General features: G+C 39.3%; 2 non-coding genes across 2 annotated transcripts; one reads left to right on the top strand and one right to left on the bottom strand.

Moving 5' to 3' along the window:
* Positions 1–286: 286 nt before the first annotated feature.
* Positions 287–424, top strand: LOC119370563 (small nucleolar RNA Z247). Its single transcript, XR_005178074.1, has one exon. It is a non-coding gene; the product is annotated as a small nucleolar RNA Z247 (small nucleolar RNA).
* Positions 425–6214: 5790 nt separating this feature from the next.
* On the bottom strand, positions 6215–6321 carry LOC119370566 (small nucleolar RNA R71). The gene has a single exon (XR_016318606.1). It is a non-coding gene; the product is annotated as a small nucleolar RNA R71 (small nucleolar RNA).
* Between the last annotated feature and the right edge of the window lie 12723 nt (positions 6322–19044).

The following is a 19044-nucleotide window of genomic DNA, read 5'->3' as shown; positions in this document are numbered from 1 at the left end:
AATAATGCTCCCAATCCCAAGTATCGAATTTGGTTCCAGCAAGATCAGATTGTTTTAAGCTGGATTCGGAATTCTCTTTCTGAACAAATCCTTTCCCAAGTCGTTGGCATCAACACGGCGAAAGCAGCTTGGGACAAACTCGCCACCATTTATTCAACTGGGTCCCGTACCAAAGTACAACAGCTCCGCAAACAGCCCCGGCGATTGGAAAAAGGAACCGATTCTGTTGATGAATACATGCGTCGAGCAAGAGATATCTCTGATCAACTAGCAACTCTAGGTTCTCCTATTTCTGACGAGGATCTGATCACTAACATTCTTGAGGGATTGGGTGAAGATTTTCGACCCTTTTCCCGTTCAATTGAGGCTCAAAATTATCCCATTAGTTATGATGATCTTTATGCGTTAATGTTGAGTGAGGAAACGCAACTTAATATGCACAAGCTTTCTATCACTTCTGCCATGTCTCCTACTGTTCAGTTTGCAAATCGGCAGTCCACTTTCAAATCCAGAAATTTCCAAAATTCTAATTTTGCCACATCTTCACGACATTCTTCTGGTTTTTATGGCAGAGGCAGGGGTCGTGGAAGGCACACTAATTCTGGTTCTCAATCAGTTACGTGCTATAACTGTGGAGGCTCTGGGCATCTTTCGAGGTAGTGTCCATCACCCAAGACTAATTCTGGTTCTATTTTTTGCCCAAATACTCATGTTGCTGCTGTTTAATCAACAGTGGACTGTGGATTCTGCGGCTAACTACCATTTGACTGCACAACCTGGAAACATCGACAACTTGGCTCCCTATTCTGGCACTGATAATATCACAATTGGAGATGGTAATGACATTCCTATTTCTGCTGTTGGCAATTCTTATGTTTCTGCTAAAGATTTGTGACTTTATCTATCTAATATTCTTTATTCTCCTCATGTTCATCGTAATCTTTTATCTGTTTCTGCTTTGACTAATACTAATAGAGTCTCTGTTGAATTTTTTCCTGGTTATTTTCTTATAAAGGATATCCACACGAGACGGGTCCTGTTTCGCGGCCAGAGTAAGAATGGTTATATACCATGCCTTTTTCCAAGTTCAAACCTGAAGTTAATGTGGTTGAGTTTCCAGTTTGGCATGCTCGCTTTGCTCATGCTCATGATCGTGCTGTTACCCAAGTCTTGTCTTTCAATAATATTCAAGCGTCTAATAAAAATTCTATGTTGCCTTGTCATTCGTGTTGTGTTAGCAAAACACATAAGTTGCCTTTTTCAAATTCTTCTAGTTTGGCTAGTCAGCCTCTTGAACTCATTTGTTCCGATGTTTGGGGACCTTCCCCGGTTCAATCAATAGATGGATTTCGTTATTATGTTGTTTTCTTTGACCACTATAGTAAATACTCTTGGGTTTATTTCTCGCATAATAAATCAGATGTGTTGCCTGTATTTATTCAGTTTCATACTCTTGTTGAGAAATATTTTCAGTTGCCTATTAAAAGTTTTCAAGCTGATTGGGGAGGCGAGTTCCAAGCAATGCAGAAGTATTTGGCTAGTCATGGTATTTCACAAAGAGTGCTTGTCCATACACTCCTGAACAGAACGGGTGTGCTGAACGGAAGCACAGGCATATTGTTGAGATTGGCAGAGCCTTATTGCATCATGCTCATATTCCATACCAATATTGGACATACGCATTTGACACAACTGTTTATGTTATTAATAGGCTGCCATCTACAACAAACCAAATACCATATGAAGTATTGTTCAACATAAAACCAGATTATAATTGGCTTCATACATTTGGATGTTTATGTTACCCGTGGTTACAGCCATATTCTAAGCATAAATTGGATCCTAAGTCAAAAAGATGTGTTTTCATGGGTTATAGTAAGAACCATAAGGGTTATATCTGCTTCGAACCTACAACCAAGAAAATATTTATCTCACGCCATGTTTCTTTCTTTGAACAAGTGTTTCCATTTGCGGATCCAATGGTAGACAGCCCCATGGTTCACACGCAATCAGATATGACTCCCATTTATCTACCGCCACCACCAACTTCATCTCCTAGGATTCTTGGTCAAGTTCCAATACAACCATCCACAGAGTTCACGCAGCCTATATCTCCTCAGCCTTTTGCTGTGATTCCCAAATCAAATTTTGAGGTTGCCGAACCTATGGCTGTTGAGGTTCCTGCTACTGTTATTCAACAAACTGCTTCATTGATGCCTTCAGTTTGTACTCACCCAATGGTTACTTGAAGTCAGACAGGGAGCTTGAAACCACGTAATTATTCAACAAGTGTGGAGGTGCCCACGTGTTTTACTAAAGTAGTTTCTGATCCGAATTGGAGACATGCAATGGAGGAAGAATTTAATGCTCTAGCTCGAATGGAACCTGGGAGCTTGTTACGCGAGTTGGCATTCAAAATTTAATTGGGAGCAAATGGGTTTTTCGTGTGAAAACAAAGGCAGATGGCACTCTTGACCGGTACAAGGCACGCCTAATCGCGAAAGGGTACACACAACGGCCTGGAATTGATTTTACTGACACATTTTCTCCGGTTGTCAAGCCAACAACAATTCGGCTTGTAATTTCTTATGCTGTTTCTAAAAATTGGCGCATCTCCTAACTGGATGTCAATAACGCGTTCCTTCATGGTGATTTGGAGCATGATGTTTATATGGTTCAGCCATCTGGGTTTATAGATAAAGATAAACAAGATTATGTCTGCAAATTAAGGAGATCGTTATATAGTTTGCGGCAATCACCGCGGCAGTGGCATAAACGACTTGCTCAAGCTTTAACAAATTTGGGTTTTCAGAATTTAGCGGCTGATGCCTCTTTGTTTTATTACAAGCATAATGGATATCATGTGTTATGTTTAGTCTACGTTGACGATATCATCTTAACAGGGAGTAGTAATACAAAGTTGGATTCTATTATTTCTTCTTTGAAACAGGAATTTTCACTTCGTGATATGGGAGCTCTTGACTACTTCCTGGGAATTGAGGTAAAACCAATGAAACATGGTTTAATTTTAACGTAGACTAAATATATAACAGAAGTATTGAAGCGAGCCAATATGCCTGATTGTAAAGGATTATCCACTCCAGCCGCTATCACTGAGAATGTTCAAGATAATTCATCTCTTTCTGCTGAGAATTTGAATTTATTTTGGGTCATCATCGGTGCACTGTAGTATTTGTCTCTTACAAGGCCTGATGTATCTTTCTCGGTTCACCATTTATCTCAGTTTGTTCATTGTCCGAGTATCAAACACTGGTGTGCCGCAAAAAGAATTCTCAGATATTTGCAGCAAACAAAAGACCACGGGTTGCACATTACACGTAGCTCACATTTTCATATACATGCCTATACTGATGCTACGTGGGCTTCTGATGTTATCGATCATAAATAAATCTCTGGAATGGCAGTTTATGTGGGTACAAATTTGATTTCTTAGGCAACTAAGAAGCAAAAGACGGTTGTAAGGTCTTCAACGGAAAGCGAAGTACAGAGCACTTAGGACTATTACCGCTGAAATCATTTGGTTGCTTTCTTTGATTAATGAGATTGGTCTGCCAAATCCGTCTCCACCAACAATTTGGTGTGATAACATAGGAGCTACGTATCTTTCAGCAAACCCGGTGTTTCATTCTCGCATGAAGCATATTAAGGTGGATTATCACTTCGTACGTGACAAAGTTAGTAAGAAGCAAATTCAAGTTAAGTATCTCTCCAGTAAAGATCAAATCGCCGATGTCTTCACTAAGGCCTTGTCAAAACGCCAGCATGAGGTTATCAAAGAAAAACTAACAATTCGACCTCCTTCGGGGTAGAATTGTGGGGGTGATAGGTGTTAATTTTATAGCATTTTTAATATAGTTTTTATTAGAATTTTAGTAAGTTTTATTACTTTGATTTGATTTTAAATTCATTTTTAGTATAATTTTGTTCAAAGGTTCCTTGAATCTTAACCCGCTTGATCTAAGAGAAAATTGTAGGAATTTGGCACAGAAAAGAACATTACAAGGCAAGATACTCAACCTCCAGCACACCCAAGCCGTGCTAAAAAGCAAGCACAACCGTGCTAAAAGCTAAGGAAATCAAGGGAGAGTCAGGAGTAAGCACGGTCTGAGTTGTGCTAAAAGGCACGGCCGTGCCCAAAAGAGGATTAAGGATTGTCAAGTCCAGCACGCCCATGACAATTCTAGCTGGGAAGGACAGAAACAAGCACGCCCCACCCTGTGCTATAAGGCACGCCCGTGCCACGAAGACTCATCAGGGTGTGCTTGCCTAGCACACCCCGTGCTCCACTAGCCAAACTTCCAGACTTCAGCACGCCCCAGCCGTGCATAATGGCACGCCCGTGCTTGAAAGGCAGAACTAGCAAACTAAAGACGCAAATCAATCTTTTCCTCATATGGGCCCGCCTCGGGAGATTTTCCTAAACGTACTAAACAAGACCTAGACCTATTTTGGAAGAGAAAGGAGTCCCAATTGAGAAGAAATCCAAGGCCTAAACAGTCATGATCTCCTATAGGAGATTTTGCACTAAATAAGGATTCTATTTCCTAAACAGAGTCAGATTTGCCTTCAGGAGCTCTATATAAAGAGGGGAACTTCTCATTGTTGGATATCTCGTTTTTGGGCTAATTTCTGCATAATTCTCTCTCTCTTAAAAGACTTCAAGCATCCAAGATTTGTGCCAAGATTCAAGGAAGCCATCCACATAGCTGTGATCTAGTTTCATCTCTAAACTCTTCATCTTGTTTTTCTTTTCATTGTTATCACTAAGTTTGATGATTGATTCAAATATGACTGAGTTTTATTTAATTACTATGTCAAGCTAAACTCTTATACTAGGGATTTGATGTAACTTAATTCGATTCCAATTAATAATATTAGATTTGTTTTTCATTCTTGTTATAATTTATTATTGTGCTTAAAGCTTCCAGGCAGAATTTTTCCCCTGGGTTGAATTATTTCAATAATCGCTATCGAGAGAAGAGTTTTTGATATGAAAAAGATAATAAATTACTTGAGAATAATAACTTGATGTGGAAGCTATATGGTTTGACTCAAGGGGGGTTTTCATAAGTTAATGATCTTAGGTTATGAACTCACAAAACAACCACAAAACTCAAAGATCTAATCTATGTTTGATTTCACTAGTGGAAGATAAGTAATTAGACTAGATTAGAATAGCTAGCAATACATCGAAAGAGCTTGTTAGTAACTCTAGGGTTGTTTCTCCTACTTGAACAATTAAAATTGATTAATGAACTAATAGAATAAGTTGGATAGAATTAAGTGAAATCAAATTCCCTAGTAGTTTAAATCCCTGATTTCTTTTCTCCTAAATTTTGTGCTTAATCTCTTTCTGTTTTTACTTTCAAATTTATTTTCCTTACAGCAATTCTTTCTTATTATCATTTAAATAATAATAGGTTAACATAATTTTGGTACTTGATATACAATCCCTGTGGATACGATACTCTCTTACTCTATATTACTTGTTGCGATTTCGTACACTTGCGAAAATCACTGTCAAGTTTTTGGCGCCGTTGCCGGGGATTGGCATTATCAATATCAATACGAATTACCCTATTGTTAATTTAGACATTCTTTTATTTTTATTTAATTTCCTTTTAAGAATTATTTCAGGTGTTTTATGCAAAGAAGATCAAGGAAGACTAAGCCTCTAATCTTTGATCTAGAGATTGAAAGAACTTTTCATAGGCACAATGCTGCAAGAAGATCACGAGAAATAAAACTCGAACAACAAGCAGACATGGCCAACTAAAATGAAAACGAAAACGAAAACGTAGTCGGACCTCCACTTCAACATCCGGTCCGTACCTTGCGAGATTACACAACACCTAATCTGAATGGGACAACCTCAAGTATTACAAGACCTAGGGTGGAAGCTAATAATTTTGAGATTAAACCCGCAATTATCCAAATGCTCTCCTCCTCGATCCAATATGGGGGTTTGCCTAGTGAAGATCCTAATGCCCATATCACAAATTTTCTGGAAATTTGTGATACTTTCAAACAGAATGGTGTTTCTGAAGACGCAATCAAACTGAGACTTTTCCCTTTCACTCTTAGGGATAAAGCGAGATCCTGGTTACAATCATGTCCCGCTGGGAGTTTCACAACATGGGATGAATTAGCTCAAAAGTTTCTAGCAAAATTCTTGCCATCCTCAAAAACCACCAAGCTACGCAATGAGATAATGACATTTGCTCATCATGATCAAGAGAGCCTGTATGAAGCTTGGGAAAGATTCAAGGACTTGTTGAGAAAGTGCCCACATCACAGTTTGCCTAAGTGGCTGTAGGTACAAACTTTCTATAATGCATTATCTCCTAACATCAAAATCACTTTAGATGCAGCTGCAGGTGGATCCTTTGAAAAGAAGGGAATTGATGAAGCATATGAGTTAATAGAAGAGATGGCAAGCAATAGCCGTTACCAAAACAATTCCGAAAGGAAAAGAACCGCAGGAGTCTATGAAATAGACGCCATTACAGCACTTAATGCCAAGGTGGATAACATGGCAAGAAAATTGGACATGTTAACTACTAATCCTGTGAATTCTGTTATGCAAGTTTGTGATAGATGCAATGGACAATATGGAATTGGAGAATGCATTATGGACTCTTTAAATCCACAAACTTTGGAGCAAGTAAACTATGTGATGAATCAAGGAAGGAAGAATTACCCTTATTCCAATTCATATGATAACAGATTAAGGAACCATCCTAATCTATCCTATGGTAATCCTAGCAATGCCTTGAATGCACCACCTGGTTTCCTTCCTCCAGAAAAGAAATCTCATGATGACCTCCTCACTGCCCTTTCTAAATCACACAAGGATTTCATGAACGAAACCAGAGAAAACCATAAAATCCAGCAGGCTGCGATAAGAAATTTGAAGATTCAGCTAGGACAATTTGCAAACATGATGGCATCTCGACCTCAAGGTACGTTACCTAGCAATACTGAAAAGAATCCTAAAGAACAAGTGCAGGCTATCACCTTGAGAAGTGGCAAACAATTAGAAGAACCACCAAAGAAAGAGAAGGAAGAAAAAGAACAGGCAAAGGTACCCATCATTGACCTAGAAGAACAAGAAAAGGTAAAACCCTATGTTCCACCTGTTCCCTTCCCACAAAGATTAAGAAAGCACAAGACGACAAGAGCTTCCTCAAATTTCTGGACGTATTTAAAAAGCTTCAAATCAATATTCCTTTTGTTGAAGCTCTTGCTCAAATGCCTAGCTATGCTAAATTCCTAAAAGATATCTTGAACAAGAAACGAAAAATCGATGATCAAGGAACAGTAATGTTAATTGAGGAGTGCAGTGCAATCATCCAAAACAATTGCCTCCAAAGTTAAAGGATCCAGGAAGTTTTTCTATCCCTTGCAATATTGGTAATCTTGACTTTGAAAAGGCTTAGGCAGATTTAGGTGCTAGCATTAATCTTATGTCCTATGAAGTTTTTAAGATGCTAGGTATGGGAGAGCTCAAACCAACAAGGATGTCTTTACAATTAGCAGCTCGATCAATCAAATATCCTAAAGAGATTGTAGAAGACGTGCTTGTAAAGGTAGGTACATTTATCTTCCCTATTGATTTTGTTATTCTTAACATTGATGAAGATAGGGAAGGATCTTTAATCCTTAGAAGACCTTTTCTTGCAACTGCAAGAGCATTGATTGATGTCTATGAAGGTAAGTTAACTCTAAGAGTTGGACAGGAAGAGATTGTCTTTGATGTGCTTAAATCTTGCAAATTTCCTATGGACTATGGAGATTGTTTTCGAATTGATGTTGTTGATGAATGTGTGGAAAACACTTTGCATGTAGAAAATAACATTAATGAATCAAGCATCTTGAATGAAAGGAAAAGGAACCACCTAAGCAAGAACTGAAACAACTTCCACCTCATTTAAAACATGCATTCTTAGGTGAGGACCATTCTTTTCCTATTATTATTTCTTCTCACTTAACGCTTGATCAAGAAGAAAGGCTGTTGCAGGTTCTACGAAGGCATAAGAAAACACTAGGGTGGTCTATCTCAGATCTACAAGGAATAAGCCCAAGTGTATGCATGCATAAAATATTGATGGAAGAAGACTACAAACCTTCAATCGAGCATCAAAGGCGATTGAATCCGAACATGAAGGAGGTAGTCAAGGCTGAAATCATTAAACTCCTGGATGCCGATATCATTTATCCAATTTTCGACAGTAGTTGGGTAAGTCCTGTCCAAGTTGTTCCAAAGAAGGGAGGTATGAATGTTATCTCTAATGAAAACAATGAACTAATTCCCACAAGAACAGTCACAGGTTGGCGTGCTTGCATAGATTACAGAAAACTAAATAAGGCAACACGCAAGGACCACTTTCCCCTACGCTTTATTGATCAAATGCTTGAAAGACTTGCAGGTTATCCTTTTTATTGTTTCTTAGATGGCTATTCAGGATACTTTCAAATACCTATAGCTCCTGAAGACCAAGAGAAAACTACTTTCACCTGCCCTTATGGCACTTTTGCCTATAGGAGAATGCCTTTTGGGCTATGCAATGCCCCCGCAACCTTCCAAAGGTGCATGATGTCCATCTTTTCTGATATGGTAGAAAAATTTATTGAAATATTCATGGATGACTTTTCTGTATTTGGTTCTTCTTTCGATGCATGTCTTCATAACTTATCTTTAGTAATGCAACGATGTGAAGATACTAACCTTGTTTTAAATTGGGAAAAGTGTCACTTCATGGTTAGTGAAGGTATTGTATTAGGGCATAAGATCTCTCAAAAAGGGATTGAAGTGGACAAAGCAAAAATTGAGGTAATTGAAAGACTACCCCCTCCTAACTCAGTGAAGGGAATAAGAAGTTTTCTTGGTCATACAGGGTTTTACAGGAGATTCGTAAAAGACTTCTCAAAAATCACAAAACCTCTTTGCAATTTATTAGTTAAAGATGTTCCTTTTAATTTTGACAAAGAGTGTTTAGATGCTTTCAACAGGTTAAAGAAGGAGTTAATCTCAGCCCTTATCATCACCACACCGGATTGGACTCTACCCTTTGAGCTCATGTGTGATGCTAGTGATCATGCTGTTGGAGCTGTTCTTGGACAATGAAAGGACAAGAAGTTGCATGTTATCTATTATGCTAGTTGCACATTGAATGATGCGCAATTAAATTATGCAATCTACTGAAAAAGAATTGTTAGCTATTGTTTTTGCTTTTGACAAATTCAGGGCATATTTAATTGGAGCCAAAACAATAGTCTGCACAGATCACTCAGCCATCAAATATTTGCTGGAAAAGAAAGATGCAAAACCGAGACTAATTCGTTGGGTGCTTCTATTGCAAGAATTTGAATTAGAGATTCGCGACAAAAAGGGGACTGAGAATCTCGTAGCTGACCATCTTTCCAGGCTAGAATTGAGGGAAGAATATACAAGCGAATTACAAATCAATGAAAGCTTTCCCCATGAGCAACTTCTACTATTGGCAAATACTCAAACCCCCTGGTATTCTGATATAGTTGACTATCTTGTTTGCAAAATTCCCCCTCCCAATTTTTCTTACCAACAAAAGAAAAAGTTTCTTCATGATATCAAATACTACTATTGGGAGGAGCCCTTCTTGTTCAAGTATTGCAGTGATCAGCTATTCCGGCGATGTATACTGGAAGCTGAAATGGAAAGTGTCCTTAAATTCTGCCATTCAATGGAATGTGGAGGTCACTTTGGAGCAAACAAGACAGCTGCGCGTATGTTAGAAAGTGGTTTGTATTAGCCTAATCTATTTAATGATGCTTTTAACTATGTTCGTCTTTGTGATCGTTGTCAAAGGTTAGGTAACATTTCAAAGAGACATGAGATGCCCTTAAATAGCATCCTTGAAGTCGAAATCTTCGATGTGTGGGGGCTGGACTTCATGGGACCTTTTCCACCATCATACTCCAACCAATACATTCTAGTGGCAGTGGACTATGTGTCAAAGTGGGCAGAGGCTGTTGCTCTTCCAAATAATGATGCCAAAAGTGTAATGAACTTTATCAAGAAAAATATTTTTACACGGCATGGCATTCCCAGGGTAGTAATCACGGACGGAGGTAAGCAGTTTTGCAATAGATATTTAGATTCCCTTCTTGCAAAATATGGTGTTACTCATCATGTAGGTACTCCATATCATCCTCAAACAAGTGGACAAGTAGAGGTCACAAATAGAGAAATAAAAAAGATCCTGGAAACCAATGTTGGACAATCAAGGAAGAATTGGTCCAAAAAGCTAGACGATGCTCTATGGGCCTACAGAACTGCGTTCAAAACACCCATAGGTATGTCTCCCTATCGCATGGTTTACGGTAAGGCTTGTCATCTTCCTGTTGAGTTAGAACACAAGGCGTTTTGGGTCATTCAATTTCTTAATTTCAATGCAAAGGAAGTTGGTCAAAAGCGATTGCTACAACTAAATATGATGGATGAAATGCGCCTCCATGCTTATGAAAGTGCCAAAATATATAAAGATCGCACCAAACAATGGCACGATAAGCATATTATCATGAGGAATCTCAAGTTAGGCCAGCAGGTATTGCTCTATAACTCTAGACTCCGCCTATTCCCTAGTAAGTTGCACTCTAGATGGTCCGGTCCATTCACAATCAAGGAAATTTTTCCTCATGGAGCCATTGAAATAGTGGATGGTAAGTCAAATCGAAGTTTCAAGGACAATGCTCAACGTTTGAGAAGTTATCAAAATGACAACTTTGAGCCCATCAAGAGTACAATTGGTCTCGTTTATCCTGAACTAGGTTAAGTGCGTCGAGCTTAACGATGTTAAACAAAAGCGCTTGTGGGAGACAACTCATCCTATTTTCTTTTTTTTAAATTTTCATTCCATGTATTTCTTTTATTATTATTTTTTATTATTCTTGAAAAATTTCCCAACTTTCTCTAGAATTGTTCTTTTGTTTTAGTTAGAGCTTTTATTTTTAGGAACAAGTGAAAGTCCAGAGAAGAGCACGCCCTAGCCGTGTCCCATAGCACGACCGTGTGTGAATACTCAAATTTTGAGGCTCAAAGAGCCAATTTTCCCGAACTGCAAACAGTCTGGCCGGACCAAAAGCCATTTTGGAAGTTCACCGAAAGTATGCCAATATGGTACTTGAAATGTCCGGAAAATTATAAGGATGGTACTTGAAACGTCCGAAAAATTATAAGGATCACGGAACTGGTCCCGGTATATTTTTTGGAGGTCCGGAACTCCCGAAAAAGCCTCTGGAACGAGAAAGAAAGCACACGGGTCGATGTGCCCGCCCTCAGGGGTGGGCACGCCCGCCCCATGGGGCAGGCATGCCCGCCCCCCCCCCCCCCGGGCGGGCTAGCCCCCCCTCAAGGGCGGTCCAGCCCGCCCACTGGGGCGGGCACGCCCTCCCTGGACGGCGGGCATGCCTGCCCTCAAGGGGCAGCACGCCCGCCCCCTCTGGGGCGGGCACGCCCGCCCTCAAGGGCGGGCATGCCCGCCCTTGGGTCTCCTTTTTTCCTATAAAATTGGCCCCGGGGCCTCCGTTTTTACTCACTCAGTCTGTGTTGACGGACGCTCCTTCTCCCTAACGCTCTTTACGATTCTTTACTGCTTTTTCTGCATTTTTAGTTTTAGTATTATTGCTTTCTTTTTGTTAAGTGGTCACTAAAATTAAAATAAATTAATATTGCCTCAACGAGGAGCATAACCTGGAGTTAAGAAGTGGCCGACGATTAAATCAGGTACATAAACTAAACTTTACCTATTTAATTTTAGCACTTCATGCATGTTTCTCTTCTACTCCTAATTCTACAACTGCATAAATGCATCCATGTCATCATTAGGCAAATAAACTGCCTCAATAAATAAATTTAGGCTAATGCCCGGTTAATCAATAATCGTGGTATTTAAGCCTAAATCCGACAATATTGGCCTAAAAAGATCTAGTTAATCAATAACTACGGTTAATTGCCTTTATTTCGAACAGCCTGGCTTAAGTCCAATTAATCAATAATTGTGGCTAAAAAGCCTTAATCAATCACATTTTGGCAACAAATTGCCTACAGTTTAATCAATCAATTCTGGCAACAAATTGCCTACGGTTCAATCAATTTTTGGCAAATAAATTGCCTATAAGTTAGATTAACCACTTTTTAGCGATAAATCGCTTAAAATCAAAGTTTTGGCAAAATGCCTTAAATTAATCAATTTTTTGGCTAAAAGCCTTAAAATCAATCATTCTGGCGACAAACGCCTAAAATCAATCATTTTGGCAATCAAATTGCCTAAATCACTCTTTTTGGTTGAAAGCCTTAAAATCAATCATTTTAGCGACAATCGCCTAAAATCAATCATTTTGGCAATCAAATTGCCTAAATCACTCTTTTTTTGGCTAAAAGCCTTAAAATCAATCATTTTAGCGACAATCGCCTAAAATCAATCATTTTGGCAATCAAATTGCCTAAATCACTCTTTTTGGCTAAAAGCCATTAAAATCAACATTTTTGGCATCAAATGCCTAAAATCGAATCAACCAATTCTTTGGCAAAATGCCTAAACAAAAATGCACAAAGCATACACACACTCATGCATAAAGCATCCCCTTTAAAGCCCTTCAAAGAAGGCCTATCGAACTACGTTGACTTTGATCTTCCATTCAAACGGAAGAACGTAGGCACGTTTGGGATTTAACCCCGAGCGGCAAGTCGAAATCACCTTAAACACATCATTCACCTTGTAAAGCATTCATTCATGGTTAGTTCATCAGCATGATATAGTCTCGGGACCCATCTCGGGTTTGCACACCATGCCTTAACCATTAGGTAATTAATCTAGTAAGTAGGTTAATTAAAATTGGAGTCACTTAGGGTTTTTTCCTAGTTTACCCTAAAATAATTAAACAAGGTGGCGACTCACACACACACTCACGTGCATTTCTTCCTTAGTCATATGCATTCACATTGCATTGATATTTGGGAAGGGGTTCACAGTTTGGCGACTTCACTGGGGACTGTACATGTAATCTTGTTGCATAAGTGGACTACAATTGCTGCGTAAACTAACCAGCCCTTCTTTAGGGTTTTATTTTACTATGCTTTGTTTTGCAGGGTACCCTAGCATGAATCAAGTGTTCTTTCTTTAAGAGTACTTGATGAGGAGATTTGAACTTAATTGACAGATTTGATTAAAACATTTAAATTTGTTGATTTATTTGCACGATTGAGAATCTTTTTCTCCATTGCATAAAAAAATGAATTTCAAATGAATTTCTTCTCTCTCTGTTCAAACTTCTAAGTCTGGATAGCAAGTAGCGCTGATCGGCAGGTCTCTTTGATTATGTCGACGGGCAGCCAAAGCGTCCTCCCTGTTGCCGCAAACCATCCCTAATCCTTTTGGGGGTGGCCCATGAGTATGTGTACTGTTGGACCCACGCGAAACTCTTTGTTTCACATGTGGTTAGGTATATCCATACTCAAGGTTCAAGGGTCCCTTAATAAGCCAATTCTCTATTTATGTCATAGCCTATAGAACCTATCCTTTAGGACTGTATGCACCCAATGATGTGAATCATATCATTAAACGAAGTATGACGTGATGTTATGCGCATTCATGACATATCATCTCATTAAAAAAAAAAAAACATTCCATTTCAAAGCTGGAAAATCACATTTTGGTCCCTGAGACCTGAAAAATTACATTTTGGTCCCTGAGACCTAGAAAATTACATTTTGGCCACAGAGGCCCAAAAATTCTCAATTTGGCCCATAAGGCCCAAAAATTCGCAATTTGGCCCCAAAGGCCCTAAAATTCTCAATTTGGCCACAAAGGCCCAAAAGTTCACAATTTGGCCACTAAGGCCCAAAAATTCACATTTTGGCCCCTAAGGCCTAAAAATTCACAATTTGGCCACAGAGGCCCAAAAACTCACATTTGGCCACAGAAGCCCAAAAATTCACAATTTGGCCACAGAGGCCCAAAAATTCACATTTGGCCATTGAGGCCCAAAAATTCACATTTTGGCCCCTAAGGTCTAAAATTCCAAATTGGGCCCCCAAGGCCCAAAAATTCACATTTTGGCCACAGAGGCCCAAAAATTCACCTTTTGGCCCCTAAGGCCCACAAAATTTTTTCTTTGAGAACTTAGGGCCTTTCGAAAAGCCGAAGTGTCCAGCCCTGAGCACTCTACCTTACATATCACATCCCATTGGGTCCTACCCTAGATGTCCTAGCATACCAACATTACCCTATCTCACATACCCTATGAAAACACCTTATATAGGATAGTCTAATCATTTTGACTATGTCCTTTTACAGGTACCCCTCCAAAGACCACCTGTACCCGAAACACCAACTGAGCTCTCACCCACAAGTCCAACAACCCCGACTGCACCAATGGCATCACTCACTGACATCCAAAACCTCATCGAACAACTGGAAGCCAGAATGGAGGCTAGAATGAATAAGGCATTGGCTGCCCAGAGGACTGCCCTAATAGCTGAACTAGGCGGTGGTAATAGGAATGGGGCTTCCGCCGGGGGAAGTGGACCTACTACCTCTAATCAGGGTCCTGCTGCTGAACCAACAAACCCTGCCTTTAACCTGGATGACATGCCCTCTAGAACTGCTTCTAAGCTGGAAGCTCAGAAAATGAGAGAGAAACTAGAACTCCTGGAAAGGTCTATTACTACCCTTAAGACACACAAGGAAGTGGTGGACATGGACTCCTTGTCCTTGTTCCCTGAAGCAAGACTGCCCACGAAGTTCAAAATGCCCAACATGGACAAGTTTGACGGAGCCACTTGTCCCAAAACGCACCTGAAAATGTATGTGGGTGCCCTCAACCCGTTTGGCCTGAACAGCGAGCTCCTTGCTCAGTTGTTTCAGCAATCTTTGACTGGTGCTGCATTAAGATGGTTTGTAAGCTTGGATCGTTCCAAAATAAAGAATTGGGAGGACATATGCAATGCTTTCAACACGCAGTACCATTATAATATCGAAGTGGATGTTACCCGAAGGGAGCTAGAAACCACTAAACAAAAGAACAATGAGCCCTTCTCCTCGTTCCTTTCGAGGTGGAGAGCCAAAGCTGCTCAAATGATCAACTGACCCTCTGAACAGGAACAAGTTGACATAATAATCAAGAATTTACTGCCTGTCTACCAGTCACAGCTTCAAACACAGTACTTGCCTACGTTCCAATCGCTCATTGCAACTGCAACTAAGGTAGAAGACTTAATCCAGTTGGGTCAACTCAAAGAAGACTCATACAAGAAACCGAATCATGCTGGACTTTGAAAAACCGTCTACAAGACCTGGTTGACAATGGGTCCATCATCCCCAAGAGCAAGCTGAACATCAACCAATCCCTTGCCTAACCATGGGATTAATGCAAAAAAAATTGCTGAACAAGAATCGTTCGATCCTTTCGAACTTTTCTTAGAAATGAATGAAGTTTGTGTTTGAGAAGGTTCAGATCAAACCTCCAAAAGAACAAAGGAATTGTTCAAGACCAGCAACAACCTGTCTGATCGATTTAAACATCGAGAAGAACAAAGTCACTATAGTCAATCCAATCCTAGTCCATCACAGTCCACCTAGAGTCTATCTTTTAGGGTCTAGTTTTTTCTTTTCATTTTCATTTCCATTCAAGTTTTCATTCAATTCAAATTTGTAAATCTAAGTGTCTTTTGTACACGAATTTTGTCTTATCAATAAAAAGGGATCAGTTTACGTTCCAATCATGTTTATACTCTTTCCCTATCCTTTCCTGTGAAAGAAAAAAAAAATCAAAAAAAAAATAAAAAATTGAAAAAAATGATGACAAAAAAAGATAATAAAAATTGGCAAAGAAAAATGCATTCATTTGCTCTGCATCAGCCAAAGCTGGGGGCATCCTAAGAAGCACCCTCAAAGGGGAAATTTTGAAGGGTAATCATGGAAAGGATCCAGCAAAGGGTACGCAAGACTTCAAACAGTATCGAGGCAAAGCCGATTGAAGGGGTTAGGGCCAGAATGGTTTCTCCGAAAACCCAGGAATGGAAGATGCTCCGACAGAGAGGTGTCTGAATTTTGAGCTTAAAAGCGACAGAATAAAGAAGTTATGTTTGGAATTGGGTTGGGTCTGCATGAAGTCGCAATGCTATCCATACACTACTCAAGTCATCTCAGAATCAAGTTGCCTTGAAATTCTTTATGGAGAGGCTGCTTCTAAGCAAGCAAAAGAAAAAATGGGTCAAAAGGAATTTCTGCACGAAAGCTACAGGAAATCGAGTTGTCAAAAACAGGTCAACTGCAAGCTCTCCGTTAAATTTAAGCCCGTTGATAGCCTCGCAAAGCGGGCAAATTTTGTTATGTTATTTTCATATAAAATTGCATGAATGCATGATGTTTTTATATTTTACGTTTGTTTGTATTGTTTTTGTTTCAAAGTAATTTCCAGGAACACAATTTGAGCAAAGGAATGAAAAGGCTTGCTTTATATAGAAAAGAGGACCAAAAAGTTGATAAAAATGGAAGAAAATTTCTCAGCAGACTTCGCGATGCGAAGGAGGTCGCGTTGGAAAAGAAATAGGCCAGTCGCGAGCACCAGAAGAAGTCGCGTGCGCAACCTACACCCAGAAAAGCCAAGTCGCGAGCGCGCCTTCCATCTGCGCGAACGCGCAAATCACTTTTGAGAGGCAGAAGGTTTGCCAGCGAAATGCGTGAGCGCGCCTTCCATCTGCGCGAGTGCGCAAATCACTTTTGAGAGGCAGAAGGTTTGCCAGCGAAATGTGCGAGCGCGACTTCCATCTGCGCGAGCGCGCAAAGCACTTTTGAGAGGCAGAAGCATCTGAAGCAGAAGTCGCGAGCGCGACCTTGAACCTCGCGAGCGCGAGTCGTGTTTCCAGGAGACATAACTGCCACCTTTCACCAGAAAATCATGTCTTTCCATGCATAGGTTGGGACTCTTCCCAAGAGAAGTCACCTGAAGCACCTTTTGGCCAGCCAACCACCTTCATAACTGCCATCATCTTCCTCTTCTATAAATTAAAGTCCAAATCAAGATGAAAAGATGTCAGAGGCCATAGGCCATAGACCATATATGCAATATGCCATATGCAATATGCATCATGTAATAGGCAAAATGTAGTATTAGAATACAATAAAAAAAATAATAAAGTAGTGCTTAGAAATAAGATGACGAGAGTCACTTATTATTGTTTGTGCAAAGAACATCCAGGAGTTCCTCGAGGTGTGACGCCCTCCAAGAGGCTTGAGTTTGATTACTTCTATCTTTCTCTTGTTTTATTAAAGACTTTTTGCATGTTGTGCTTCATAATTTTCTATGCAAAGCAACAATGTTAATTGGTTTCATTCAATAAAGTTTCTTTAAGTTATCTTTTGGTCTTTGTTTAATCAAGCTTACTTAATTATATTCTCAGAAAGAAATAATTTGGTAAGGATCAAAGAGATAGAATTCATTTAGTTGGGTTTGCATGTGAATCTTTAACTTAGTTTGTCAAAGTTAAGTCTAACTTATTGAAATAATCAAAGAATAAGATCTAGGTTTAATATTTGACAAAGTAAGGCATTTGTTGTCTGTAGAGATACATACAATAAAAAGAATAATTCTGTACCGAGAGGTTGAATTATACCTGACCACATGTGATTAGAGAATCGTTTATTGCATGTTACACGCTTTGCTATAGAAAAAGAAAATCTAATGCATGATCAATTCTTCTAAGTATTCTACTATATCTTTACCTATAGAATTAAGTAGTATATTTAGTTATAGTTTAAATAGGATTATAGTTCAATCATTTCATGTTTTATTGCTGTAAACATAAGTGTTAAGGATGAGTAGTAGAGTGGACATAACCCGTTCCTCGTGGGATCGATCTTTTTATTACTACGTTGCGATCCATATACTCACGGGAACTCAAAAGAGACGCAACAAGTTTTTGGCGCCGTTGCCGGGGAACGGTGTTTTGTCATTTAACGAAAATTCTTATGTATGATTTACAGCATTTTTATTTACAAAATATATTTATATATATATTTATATATGTTTACTTCTATTAGTTTTATTTTTATTTCTTCTAAGGTTTACGGTTTGAATATTTTCTTTGATTAACAGCCAAAGATCTGGCTTTGAAAAAGACTAATATTTGTTTCAGTGTGTAGTAAATTTTACCTTCACAGAAACAGATTACGCGAGCGTAAATTCAGCAAGCACTGGCGCAATTTCTGTGAAAAATAGGCAGAAGGTTTGAGATCAACATTCGCGATCATGATACATGAAAGAGCGAGCGCGATTTCGTCACAAAGGAAGTCAGAAAATTTTAAGATACAAATTCGCGATAGCGACAATAACAAGCACAAGCGCGAATGGGGTACAATAGAAGTCAGAAAGGTTGGAGAAAGTCATTCGCGAGACGCGAAATTGAAACGCGATCGCAACAACAGGAATTGAAGGCGCGAATGTCCCACGGTCAGAACGTCACAACTGTCTTTTCCATATTCAAATTCAACCCTTTTCCTTCCCAAGATATTCAAACCTGTAAGAACTGCAAAAACCTTTCCAAACCAATTAAATCTCTTCTTTTCAACTTCCCTATTACCTATTCAACCCTATCCTTCCCTAACCTCATCTATATAAGAGTTTCTATTCCTCTTTCAAAATCCCCAACTCTATTAGTGCAATAAAAACTCCCAGCAACCAACTTTTCTATGTGTTTTCACCAATAATCCTCCATCAAGTCATCACTATGCCATTCAAACGAAATGCCAAGAAGAACAAGGAGGGGTCTTCCTCTTCTGCTCCAACAAAAAGAGATTTGGCTTCAAGTTTCACAGGTATATGGATGGTGCGTTCTTGAAGAAGACCGGATTAGTTGATTAAGTGAAAACCCGTGGTTTATCACTGGAAGTCATGAGAAAGATGAGTCGGGCAAGGTAATAGAGATGAAGGAACCTTTTGTGCTCATGAACAAAGACAAAGGAGAGGCAAGTCACTAGTAAC

This window comes from Jatropha curcas, chromosome 10 (assembly GCF_041381405.1).
Source record: "Jatropha curcas cultivar XTBG-Jc1 chromosome 10, XTBG_Jcur_1.0, whole genome shotgun sequence".
In the NCBI taxonomy this organism is placed as follows: Eukaryota; Viridiplantae; Streptophyta; class Magnoliopsida; order Malpighiales; family Euphorbiaceae; genus Jatropha; species Jatropha curcas.
Note: the sequence above shows the minus strand (reverse complement) of the source record. Positions and strands in the feature narration are given on the sequence as shown.